The following is a 13,927-nucleotide window of genomic DNA, read 5'->3' on the forward strand; positions in this document are numbered from 1 at the left end:
TAGCCCCAGAGACAAGGAGAAGGAGCTTCCCCAGAAGAAAGAAAGAAGAAGAGAGAATCTTCCTTTTCTGCCTGCAGATTCTAGAAAGAGGAAGGAGAAAGCTCACCCCATTACCCACAAGAGAGAACAGGTTGTTTGGGAAGCAGGTAATAGGGGCAGGGAGCTCCCTCTCTGGGACAAAAATCCCATAGTGGGCAGACACGTAAGATACCAGAGGGAAAGTTCTGGCTCCCTGGCCAGGCCCTGGGAATGATGCATGAGACCCAGTGGCCTGCTTCACTGGGCTTATCAAGAGATGAGAAGAACAGGCTGCTTCCAAGGTGTTTGGGTCAGTGATGCAGCGGCCGTGAGCAACTTTTGGTTACATGAGCCTGAGCACCAGGCAGAAGATGCTTTGAGGGCTGATGGATGAGCCAGAGTCTGGCATCTGGATGAAGCGGTCCCAGGAATGGGGACCTTACAACCAGGGCAATGGCCAAGCCATAGACTCCAGCACCGGGTGCCAAAATATCACTACAAGACCAGAAGGGGCTGATGACCCCCAGAGCAGCCACTGCTTCAGGGGGCAGGCCATCATCCTGCAGACACCACGAGTTCTCAAAGCCCTGCCCCCCGCCCCCTCCTTAAAGACGCATAAACATCGCTGCCCAGCCCCACAGCCACAGAACTCCTTAGGGAGGCTGGGGAGGGGGAGAGCGGTTGCTAAGGAGACCATCTCCCAAAAGACACTCTTTAAATCGGCCTGGATAGCTGACTGCTCACACGGAAAGGACACAGCGTGAAACTGAAGACAGAGCGCGTACTAGGTGCGGTTGGCGCACGCCCAGATCCCCTGGACCAGCCGGAGCACCTATGGCCCAGCTGCTAAAAGTGCGGCCACCCACACTCCCACACTCAGCGGCGGCTCTCCCGGCCCTGCAGTGGAAGCGGCCACCCCTGGAGACGCCTGTGACCCTGACACTGAGTACAAAGCCCGGTCCCCTCATCTGGGGCGGGACCCTCTTTCTGGCACCATTGCTGCTCCCGGGCTCCTGTGAGATCCAGCGGGAGGGGCCCCGAGCGGCAACACCTTTGCTCGCTCCTCCCCTCCCCCTCCCCCTCTCCGGGCCACGTGCACCTGCATCCTGGTCTCAGGTCTGCTTCCCGGAACGGACCGGCTAGCCTATGTTTGCCTGGACCCCACTGCGTAAGAACAAAGAAGTGTATTTTCTTTGCACATGGGGTGCAGCGCGAGTGCATTTGTGACCGACTCCACTGCACGGTTAACGATGCTTTACGGTAACAGCGATTCAATTGAGGGGGCGGTTACAGGCCCTGGGGTGAAGCCCCCGGAGGCCCAGTCCGGGGTCGGGTGACCCTTTTCCGCTCCTCTTGGCCTGCAGGGCCGGCTGGATGGTCGCTGGGCTGATTTCTAACCCAAACCTCCTGTGAGGATTTGTTCTTCCAGACTAGGGTGGCCAGGTTTAGGAAATAAAAATACAAGATGCCCAGTTAAATTTGTATTTCAGATGAACAAATAACTTGTTAATGTAAGTCTGACCTAAATATTTCACAAGGCATACTTATTCTAAAGAAGTTATTTGTAGTTTATCTGAAATTCAATTTCTGCTGGGCATCCTGCATTTCTCCCGGCAGCTCTCTCCCCACCTCTGGTTCAGCAGAAGCCCCTAGGTCCGCCCACACTCTGGACCCTGGGCTGCCCCGTGAGCTGCAGGGCCAGAAAACCTTCCTGTTGAGATTTCTCTCCTGGCTTGGCCCCTTTCAGGCCAGCCCCTCTGCCTCCCTCTCTGGATAGGAAAGCTACAGACCCACGGAGCTAGAGAGGGGAAACAGCCTGATAATACAGGGCCGGGGAGATAATTGCTGTAGGACAGCGCATCACTCACAAGTCGCCTCGGAGGCAAACACTGGTTTGGATTCAGCGTGTCCTGCTCCTCTGGATGGACCGTCTTTGCTGGCTGGGCCCACCCTGGGGCAAGAGCGGAACGTCCACTGCGGGGAAGTGAGGGCCTCACATTTGCAGGGCACCGACCGCCTCTCCCTGTCCGTGGCTGTGGTCACACTTAACTCTCAGAATTAACTGGGCAGCAGTGGGGAATTGTTCCCATTCTGAGTGATGGGGAAACTGAGGCCCGGAGAGGCAGAGAGGGTCACGCAGCCAGTAAAGGGCAGGGATGGATGTGCGCTGAGGTCTGCATGGCTCCTGCCTCTCCCAGGTCGGAATTCGAAGAATCAGAACAAGGAGGGCAGTTTTCTCAGAGGCTGTCCCTGCCCGCCCACGTCCCCTCAGGCGGGGCTCGCAGTTCCCACCGCAGGGACCTGCAGGTGGATAAACACCCAGTCCCTGCACAGCTCGGGTGGGGACCCGCAGGTGGGTGGCCCCAGGCGGCGACCTGCTCTGAGCACCGCACCGCCGTCCCTTCCCTGCCTCCCTTCCCCCCGCCCCTGTGGTGTGACCCGGATCCCCTTGCAAATTATTTCTTGTGCTCAAATCAGTTTCTCAGGGTCGGTGACTGGGAAATCCAGCCCGAGAGAGCAGTTAGCGCTGGTCCGGCTTCCAGGGTCATGGGAAGCTCTTCTTGTGTATCATCTCATTTAATCTCCCTGGCAGTGCAAGGGAGCGGGGTCTACGATGGCCCCCTTTACAGATACGACACATTAACTGGCCTGGGGCATCACCAGGCCTCAAACCCGACTGTGCTCGGACTAACATCTGGTTCCCAAACACTGAGTCATCAAGAAAGTCTTCTGCTGGATTTCTGGACAATCACGTTCTCTCCTTCCAGCTCTGGACTGAATTCCTCTGCTCTGGTGCAGATACGAGCAAGGGCTGCAGCTGGCGGCCATTGTACGGGAGGAGACCTGCCATAGCACCACATTTTAAGTCGTGTATTCAGTCCATTCTAAGACATGCAAGGCCCGTACGTATGTGTCTTCTACTTGCTCTTTGGCAAGATTCCAAGATTCTGGTCCAAATTCTAGTCCAAGACTCCACTTTCCTTTATCCCTTTGCTCTCACACTTGTGTGCCTGCCCTTGTCTGGGTCCTCAGCGCAGCAGGTCCAGTACCTTCTAAGGGTTGTGAGAGTAGGCGTCTATGCACCTGTGAATCTCAGCTCAGAAAGCAGCTCTCAGTGACTTGCCCCATCTTCCCAAATGCAAAGTCCTTCTTAAGACTCAGAGTCTTATTAGCTCTGGCTTCAGAGAGGAGGTCTCACCCAGAGTTCTGTTCTCTTTCTGATTTGTCCGCTTTCAAAAGCCAGGTTCTCGAGGCCATAAAGAAGGGTTTCCCCAAAGATTGCCATTGGTTTCACTCATTACATTATCATCTGAGCAGAATACAAACTATGTGTTTTGTAAAGAGGACCCTTGCAGAGACTATACAAAGGAGTTTCAATTATTTCTGGAGACCTTTGGGTGTTCTGTAGCCATCATGAGATAAGCCTGCCCATTTGTAAACACGCTCCTGGACCCAGAGCATAACTACGTTCCTTCCGGGGAAGAGATTCTGCATTCCCTGGCGTTGGCAGGGCTGTGATCTGCCCCTACTAAGCATCAGTCTCCACCCTGGATTGTCAGGGAAGAGTTTAGGCTGGAAGGGATCTCAGTTTCAATGGCCTTTGTTGAAAACACACCATTTTGAGCCTCTGTTCGAAGTTCAGATTAGGGGTTACAAACGCAAAAGCCAGAGGATCCAGGCAAGTGAACAAAATAAATCCATGAGGAATAACAGTGCAAGGGCAATGGTTAGTGTGGACTAGCATTTGGGGTTCATCAAGGAGGCCACAGGTGGTGTGGATGTGGCTGTCTGGGGCCCCACACCCCACCTTAATGAGGTAGCCCCCCTCTGGGGTGTGGGTCCCAGGTGGCCAGATCTTGTGAGTTATTTCGAGAGACACCAACATTTTTAATTTTTATTTATTAACTTAAAAAAAATTTATTTATTTATTTGGTTGCACCAGGTGTTAGTTGCAGCAGGTGCGCTCCTTAGTTGCAGCTCGCCAGCTCCTTAGTTGTGGCACATGTGCTCCTTAGTTGTGGCATGCAAACGCTTAGTTGCAGTGTGCATGTGGGATCTAGTTCCCTGACCAGGGATCGAGCCTGGGCTCTCCTGCATTGGGAGCGCAGAGTCTTAACCACTGCACCACCAGGGAAGCCCCATAAAAGTTTTGACTTTTATATGCAAGTTCCCAGTTTTTAAATGTTGGGCAAAAATTCAAATACCTGAAACACAGTGTGGACCCAACAAAACCAAGCCACTCCACCAGTTTGCCACTCCTGCTATAGACTCTCCTTCCAGAAAAACGCTGCACCTGCACATATAAATAAAATTGGACGTCTGTTTTTGGGGGTTGCGGACCAGTGCCCCAGATTAGGAACCTCTGCTGCCACTCTCAACTCTTACGAGAGTGGTTCTCATCTTCAACCCCGGACAGGGTTTCCTGGGGACGTGGTTTGACCTTCCCCACGAAGTGTATCTACAAGCAGGTAACCACCATTCCCGCCTCTGCTCCCATCCCCCACTCAGTGGCCAGACGGTCCCAGCATCTCCCCTTCAGTCCCCACTGGGACTTTCAACTGTCAAAGCATCTGCTGGTGAAGGCTTGACTTCCTGTGTGTGCAAACCGGGCCCACAATGCCAAGGTGTGGACTCCAGTCCCTTCCCTCTGGGTGGCCTTGAGTGCTGATGGCCAAAGTCCACCAAACCACGCTTGGCGCTGACTCTGCTCTCAAGGGTTAGGTACACACACCCCACTCTGCTCACGACATCTGCTGCTCCGCCTGGCCTTTGGATAGAGTCACCTCGAAGTGACTAGGGACACATATGCCACATACCCCCTGCCCGATGTGGAGAAGCCCTTTGCACCTCTCTGGGCTCCGGGCCGCCGCTGTCCGCTCACGGAGGCTGCTTCTCTCTGAGTGGCAGTGTAGGGGCCGGGGGTAGCCGTGCAGAGGCTCCTTAGCAGCCGGGAACCTGGCCCTGATCCCACCTCTCCATTCCCACTGCCGCTTCAGGAGCCCTTGCTACAGGCTTATTTAATCCTCCTAACAGAGCTGTGAGGCAGGAATGCGTTTTAGCTCTATTTAACAGATGAAGAAACTGAGGCTTAGAGAGTTTAATAACAGAGCCAAGATGGTGAACTCAGCAAGGAGAAGAGCCTGAATCCTCCGTGTGTAGCTAATACTTGTGAGTCCCACCGACTCACTGACAGCCGCTTTCTCTTTATAAATGTGGATCTTGGAGTCGCTGAGAAGTGCCCAGACCAGGTCTGCAAACACCATGTTGTTATAGCCGTCATGCACGTCAGCTCGCTGCGGCCCTGACGCACCACCTCTGTCTGGATTTCGAGTGCGTGCTTGGTTCCAGGAACACAACCTTCTTTCTGGCCCCTCCTGCCTGACGGGCTTGGCACCCCTGGCTGTTGCTGACTCTTCCATGTCTGTGCAGGCATCGAGCCTCTTCAACCTCACAATGCAGGCACCTTGCCCGTCAGGAGGCCGCGATTTCCTAAGTGCAGACCCACGTACTTCCTGCACTTTCCAGAGTCTCTTCAGGTGTGGGCAGCCCTCTGGGCACCGGCAGCCCCTCACAGGGCCTTTGTGCAGGAATGTCTAAGAGAAAAGAGAACACCCTCCAGAGGAAGAAAAACCACCAGGGCTGGGACAGGGCCCCCTGAGGCACAAGGTGCAGCGTCACATAGGTCACCGTAGCAGCAGGTGGGGCTCAGCCTGAAACTAAAGAGCTGAATGACCTTGTCCAAGTCATTTCCCTTTCTTGGTTGCTTCGTCCATAAAATGAATGGGGTGGAATTAGGTTAATAATTTCCCAAAGTGTGCCCAGCAGAACAATAGCCTCTAATTTTCCCCCCAGTTCCTGTCAATTCAGTGTCCGCCAGCTTATTCAAGGCCCTGACAAGTCCTGCGCAGAGAGGGAGCTGCTGACGTGGCCTAACCCACTGTCTCCTGACCTTCCTGGACCACACGGCCTTTGAAATAACATCAGTTCACATCCCTGGGCCAGGGTTCTGTGGAACATGCCTTGGCTAATTTTCAGGTCTCCTCTGGTGCTAAAGTTCTTCTTTAGTTCAGCAGTCCCTCTGAGTCTGTGCTGGGAGACAGGAGGCCCAGGTAGCCCCCTGGAACTGATAGGGCCCCTGCCCTCTGCTTCCCCCACCATGATAGAGCACCTGTCTCATGTCGGCCGTGCTAGTTTCCTGACGTCCCAGCAGTTCTTCCTTCTGTCCAGTTTTCCATGGAGAATCCCACCTTTCCTGCCCTCGTTCCATGTGACTCAGGGGGGCTGGCCTCACCGCCTGGCTCCAAGGGCCTACACAGAACCCAGGCCTGGCTGTGAGGTAACACATCCTCCTGGCCACAGCGATTGCTTCACTGTGGGCAGGGGACCCCACGAGGCCAACCAGAGAGAACTCTGGCACATTTGCTGGAAAGTGCAAAGCAGAGGGGTGTCTCTTCCTCACTTTGGAGAGTCTGCCAGCAAGACCCCCAGGAGAAAGCAGAGAAGATGGTGACAAATACTTTTTTGGAATCACTGAGGCCCTGGATCCAGCCATTCCTGAAGCCCTTGCATACTCATCAATCCTTTTCCCTTAAACTAGTTTGAGTTTGGTTCTAATCCTGTAACTGAAAGAGCCCCAACCAGTTTTGCCAGGGGCATGGGCAGCATCAAATATTAAATGGGGGGCTTCCCTGGTGGCGCAGTGGTTGAGAGTCCGCCTGCCGATGCAGGGGACGCGGGCTCGTGCCCCGGTGCGGGAAGATCCCACATGCCGCGGAGCAGCTGGGCCCGTGAGCCATGGCCGCTGAGCCTGCACGTCCGGAGGCTGTGCTCTGCAACAAGAGAGGCCACAACAGTGAGAGGCCCGCGTATCGAAGAAAAAAAAAGTTAAATGGGAGGAGGAAGGGTGAAGTGCAGGGGGTTGTTCAGGAGGTGGAGTGGGATGGCTCCCCATGACAGTGTGGGCGCAAGCCCGGGTGCCAGGAGAAGGGACACATCACACGGACCCCAGCAATAGGGCACAAGGCTCAGCCCAGTGGAGGGATGTCGTTGTGGTGGTATTTGGGGCTCTGTGAGGCCAAACCTAAGCAGAGGGCCAGTGCTGATGGACTGTGCTCTAAGAGAGCCTTGTGCCAGCACGTGTGGGTGGGGACCCGCAGGCTTGGCGTCTCCTGGGAGCTCATTAGGAATGCGGAGGCTCAGGCCACATCCCACACTGGATCAGGATCTGCACTTTTTTTTTTTTTGGCCACGTGGTGTGGCATGTGAGATCTTAGTTCCCCGACCAGGGATTGAACCCGTGCCCCCTGCGTTGGGAGCATAGGGACTGCCACTGGACCACGAGGGAAGTCCCAGGATCTGCATTGTAACAAGACCCCAGGTGGTCTGGTGCACATTCCAGCCTGAGAAACACCTTGTGGTGACTGTGGCCACATCAGCTGGTCCTCCCTGCGTGTACTGCTGCCTTGGCCATCAGCGGTGGACAGTTTCCCCTCCCCTTTTATCTGGGCTGCCCCCTGACTTGCTTGGGCCCAGGAGTGTGCTGGAAGTGGTGCTTCCGTTCCCTGCTGGGCCCTCAAGTGGCCTGGAGGCTCTGTTCTTCCCGCAGAAGGCAGCTGCCATATAACAAGTCCGACCCTAGGCTAACCCTGTGGGGATGCCGCCTGGGGACCTGTGAGCTTCAGACGAGTGAGGAGGGCCTTCCTTCTCGGGCCGCCTCATCCAGCGCAGCCCCCAGATGGATGCAGCTGAGCACGTGACCCTCACTGATATCACATGGACCTGAGCCCTGCCCAAGTATCTCACCCACAGAATCGGGAAATAACTCATCATTGGTGTTTGAAGCCACTAAGTTTGGAGTCATTTTGTTATTTAGCTGAGGAATGGCAACCGGCCCATCTGCAAGGTGTTCACTCACTCCAGACTCTGTGCTGAGCACTTGCCACCTGCCAGGCACTGTTCCAAATGCTGTTCCAGGCACGGGTGGAGGTGCAAGCATAGACAGCACCCCTGCTCTCACAGGACTGACGCTCTTGTCCAGGGAGACAGCAATAGACAGGAGACCACACAACCACAATGCAGTGGCCTGGATGTTTGTGTCTCCCCAGATTCACAGGTGGAAATCCTAACCCCTGGAGTAATGGTGTTAGGACATGGAGCCTTTGGGGGCTGATTAGGGTGGAGCCCTTTTGAATGGTGTGAGTGCCCACATCAAGGGGACTCCAGAGAGCTCTCTCCCTCTCTTTCCACCACGTGAGGATCAGTGAAAATGTGGCCGTCTGCCACCCGACCCTGCCGGCACCCTGGTCTCAGACATCCAGCCTCCAGAACGGGAAGCAATACACTTGTGTTGTTTAGAAGGCACCCAGTCGATGGTATTTAGTTACGGCAGCCTGAACTAAGACACACGATGACTTCAGAGGGATAAGGACCGATTTGGAGTAGGGGTGGGGAAGGTCCCTCTGAGGAGACACACTTGACCTGAGGTCCTGATGTTGAGCCAGAGGAAAAGGGGTGCAGCCAAGGGACGGGGGACACGTTTGCCTACTTGAGGCACGGGCGGCTGGTCTGTGGGATGGGGATGAAGTCACAGAAGTTGGCAGGGCTACAGAGGCACCATCCCTTTCGGCGGCCACTGGCCACACAAGGCTATCTTACTTTAAACTTAAACTTACACGAAGGTTAAGTACAATTGAAAATGCAGTTTCTCAGTCCCATGAGCCACATTTCAAGAGCTCAACAGCCACACGTGGCTCGTGGCTACCATATGGGGCAGCGCCGACGGGAACGTTTCTGTCAATGCAGAAAGTCCTGCTGGCCGGCGCTGGCTATAGAACAAATCAGAAGTAAGCCAGGGTTCAAGGGCAGACCGTGTGCTCTTGGGCTTGGTACTTCATTACATCCCTTGAGGTTCTGGTTTTCCCCAGGATTCAGTGAGGCTCTTCCGGCCCAAGAGCGGGTCCCTGTAATCCCCAGCGAGATGCCAAGTGCACAGAGAGCGGAGCTGGGGTCTTGCCCAGAGAGCGTGTTCAAGGCCTCATTCACAGTAACTGGCAGCAAAGAGGCTGTTTAGTTGCCTTCTTTGCAACCTCATTTAAGCTGCCAATTTGGGGCTCCCTGATGTGAAAAAGAACAGAGCGTGGCTACTATTTCAGGGCAACTCGCAGAAGGGAAATTGCTACAATTAGCTGAAACTGATTTCGATTAGCATATTTTCTTCCTTGGCACATAACATCTGTTGGTGTCCTGTCAGAGTGAGACTCACGGGCAGAGAACCAGGAGGGTCCACGGGGAGCCCGATGTCAGCCAGGCCAAAGTCTGGGGGGCGGGGCTAAGACAACCCCTGAGGGACCAGTCAAGTCGTGGGCAGTTTGCGTTAGAAAGAGCAGTGCTTCCTCGCTCAAGCCGGGAGGCCGAAGGTGGAGACGCACGCCCTTCCTGGAGTTAGCGGGACTGCGCTGTTGTTTAGCGTTTGTGACCCCTCCGCAAGTTCACCAACCTCTGGGGCAGGTACCTGACCATCCTCATCTGAGAAATGGGGGCGTGGACACCCACCTGATGGGTTAGGGCAGGACTGCATGAAATAGTCTCTGTGAACGCTTGGCAGACAGCAGGTGCTCAGCATGTGTTAGCCGAAGCATCATTTGATCGGGAACAGTCTTAGGACAGGAGGAGAGATGAGTGAAGGGATGTCTGATTCACACCCAGGCTGCTTCCAACCCTGGCGCTGTCACTCCCTCCTTCATTCACTCAACAAACATTCGGATTGGCTGTGGCCTTGGACCACACCCTTTTCCAGCCTGGACCCCTGTTTCCTACCTGGGGCCCCGCAGGTCCACAGAGCTTATCTCTGTGGTTCCTTCGGCTCTCCCCTCCTGACAAAGTTTGCAGCCGCCCTGGGAGGCCTGACCCAGTTGGACTCAAACGTGGAAGATTACCAAAGGTGTTGAGAACCAGATCCTGCAATCTGGGATCCAGAGCAGCCTTTAAAGATCGTTTGGTCCATCTCCCGACTGATCAAAAGGGTCGCGTCCCAGCCCTGCTGGCGGAGGCACCTGGCTTGCCTGGACGCTTCCAAAGGTGCACGCTGGCTGCCTGGCAAAACAGCTTGTTCTATTTTCAGAGCGCTCTCATGTTGGAGAGCTAGTCTGAACACAGAGTATATATAAATTCTAGGTTAATGCCCCTCTTGAAACACAGTTCTTGGCTTCTGTGTCTATAAGCTTCACCTTCCGGGTGGCAGGAGTTAAGAGCAATGGCACAGGTAGCAGGTCTGACACACAGTAGGTGCTTCACATGTGTTCCCTCCCCCCTCTCCAAATGGGGGCTGGCGCAGGGACCCTCTATCTCTGGCCCCTAGACTGTTCGTCTCCGTCAGTGGACCTGGGTGGAGCCAGAGTTCTCAGCGGACTTGGAGACCACCGACACCAGGGACTCGCGTGTGAGGAGTCAGGGTAGGGGTCAGGCATCCCAAGAAGACGGAGGAGTGATGGTGAAGCCTCAGGGTAAAAGGTTTCTCTGCGCACCCATCTTGCTTACTGCCTGACACACTCGGGTAAAGCCAGGAGCTGCTCAAAACCATGGGCCCCAGCACAACACCCTGCGGGCGAGGCATGCTGTGGGGACCTGCGGGTGCCCCATCACAGAAAAAACAAAAAGCAGCAATACTAAGTGTTGACAAGGATGTGGAGCAATTGAATTCTGTACGTTGTAAACGCTACAGCACTTTGGAAAATTGTTTGGTAGTTTTCCATAGAGTGAGACCTACCCTATGACCCAGTAACTCCACTTCCAGGTGTTTACCAAAGAGGAATGAAAACATCACAAAAAGACTGGTACAGGAATTTCATAGCTGCTTTATTCACAATACCCGCAAACCAGAAACCAGTCACAACCCAAATGTTCATTAACAGGTGACTGAATAAACAAATTCTTGTATATTCTTATAATAGAATGTTAATCAGATATAAAAAGGAATAAACCACTGGTACATACAAGCTAACATGATAAACCTCAAAAATACCTTGAGCAACAGAGGCCAGAGACAAAAGAGTACACACTTGATTGCATTTATGTGAAGTTTTGGAACGGGCAAAACTAGTCCAAGGCTACAGATGTGAGTCAGTGATTGCCTGAAGGAAGGGCCTGGGGCGCATGGGGTAAAGGGATGAGGGATCTTTTGGGGAAAAGAAAATGTTCTAATCTTTAGTATAGTGGTGGTTACTCGGGTGCATACATTTGTCAAAACTTGTCAACCATCACACTTAAAATGTGTGAATTTTAAAGCATGTAAATTATACTGCAATAAAGGTGAGAATGTGTGTGTGTTTGTACTTGCGGTGTGTATATATATGATGTGTATTACATATATATATATGTTCAGATACATACATATATGTATGTATGTATAAATACACACACACACACACACACACACACACACACACACACACACACTGCTTCCCTGGGGAAAAAACCAGAAGGAACTACACTAAAATGTGAAAAGCAGTTGTGTTTCATGAATAGGATTATAGATGATCTTTTTTCTCTTCTCAGATTTGCCAAAATTTTACCTGTATGATCTTATTTTTTATATGATAGAATAATAAACGTTCATTTTTTAAAAATTCTGCAGCCACTGAAAGCAAGCACTTATGGTGGTCGAAGACTCACCAGGTTTTAATTGCATGTTTGTGTCATGAAGTCCTATGATTTTTTCCCTGTATGCCCACCAATCTAAGTTTTCAAACTGGGCGCAAATCTCGCAGCCCCTACCAAATCATCCATAATGTCTTTGCTGGACACAAATACTGTTATCATCCACCATCTTTTCTTATATTGTTTCTCTTTAACCACATCATGTGCTCACCAAGGACTGAAACAATATTTTTATTCTTTGTGTTTCCAATCGCCCAGCACAGAAAAAAACCCCAGAAATTTGGAGAAAATAGACCTGAGCTGGCACAAGGTCACTATGTACAGTGGCACAGGCCATGTGCTGCACAAACGCCAAGCAATGATACAAATATCTTCCCCTCCCACGTGGATAGAGCCCTCTGGAGTTGTGCAAACAGACTCCTTGGTCAGAGTCCTGTCCCATCACTTCCTAGTTTTGTGACCTTGAGGAAGTTACCTCCTGAGCCTCAGTTTCTTCATCTATTGGGTAAGGAATATTGTTAAGGAAAATGATTGAATTGAGATAGTGTGTGTTCAAAGCCCTCTGCAAACTGTAACACACTCTACAGTGTTAGATGTGATGATTCCTGTAATAAACCTGGTCTCTGCCTTTCCTTATGCCTTGCTCATTACCACCCCTTCCTCATCAGCTTCCACTCAGTTCCCTGAAACTGTCCAACAACGTTCCCCCCTCAGGGCCTTTGCACGTGTTGTGCCCGCTGCCTAGAAGACTATTGTGCCCACATCTTGCCTCCGCCGGATCCTTCAGGTGATGCAGATTTCAGCAACAACGTCACTGGAGGCTTCTCCTGAGCGTCCTGAGATAGCCTCCTCTCCACTACCATGTTCTACCTCATCTTCTGGTGTTATTAGTACCTGAAGTTATTTTGTTTGTTAAATGCTGATTGTCCACCTCCCATCCCAAACCTCCTTGCGTTAGAGGGTCTCTGTCTGTTTTGTTCACTGCTATGTCTCCAGCCCCTGGAGCAAAGTTGGTGCTCAAAAATCATGTACTGAGAGTGAACAGATACTTATTGATAACTAGGCAACATGTTGTATTTATTCAGTCTGCCAACTGTTTTCCAAAAACCAGAGACTGTGAAGCAAACACGGCTTTTTCCTCCTCTGCTGAGACCGGGCACCCACCCCAGTGGCTGAAGGAATCTGCCCGAGACGTGCTGGCGGCCACAGTCTGAACGTTTGCCGGGGAAGGCTCTACGTCAGTCCGTGTGGTGAGGACCAGGGAATAAGGAGGGCATTGTGCTGCTAGTTCTGAGAACAGCTCGGGGAAGGGGTGGGAAGCACCTCCCTCAACCGGGCGCACCTCTCCAGCCAGGTGCTTTGTTCCTCTCCCCTTTCTCTTCCCAACTGTGAGCAAGGAAATCAGGTCAGCCAGCCTTACCTTTGTTCCTCGTAGCTCTCAATGTGGGTTTTCTTTAAAGTTCTGGTGTTGGCATGAGCCCTGCCAAGGCCACGGTGGAATTTTCTAATCCATGCCAAAGATGGAGCTCATTAATTTTCCTGCCTGAAAGAAAGAAAACACTTCTTTAGGAATGGGCGTGTTTCTCTTTCTGCTGGAGGAGAGTGAGGCCTCTCTGCAAGGAAGATGAATCTAGGTTTGTAGGTGGGTCATTCAGGGAAGACCCAGCGCACCGACAGCGCTCACAGACCTGCCAGGCCCTGGAGTTGTCCACGCCAGCGGCTGCCCGCTGCCATGGGCTGAGGGCCGGGCAGGGCCTGGGAGACTTGGGCAGAGGCCGGGATGCATGCCCCCTCTCCCTAAAGTGCCCACCCAGCACATTTCCAGAAAGTTCTTCTGCTCTCTCTTTCTTCCTCTTTTGAAATGTGCATGATTCCTGGAGGGGTCACTCCTGAGGTCAGACGAGCCATCCTCACTGCCTGGACCTGACACTACCAGGTAAATTGCCAGGATCTTTTTACACAGTAGTAAATAATTTAAAACTTTATATTATATTATACACATCTTAAATATATATTATATTGTAATGTTAAATATTTAATATATATTAAACTGTATTTATTAATAGAAAATAGTATAGAAGGGAAAACTAAAAAATGTCACATGGCAGGGGTTGGGACTTCAGGTGATTTTCCACGTTTTTCTTGATAGCTTTTCCTGAATTATCTGCATTATGTATTCATATACGTTACTCTTGTGTCATAAAAATAATGATAAAATGATTTCCATTTTTAGAAAAACTGCCTTTGTGGATAT

The sequence above is a fragment of the Hyperoodon ampullatus genome (assembly GCF_949752795.1).
Source record: "Hyperoodon ampullatus genome assembly, chromosome: 14".
Classification (NCBI taxonomy): domain Eukaryota; kingdom Metazoa; phylum Chordata; class Mammalia; order Artiodactyla; family Ziphiidae; genus Hyperoodon; species Hyperoodon ampullatus.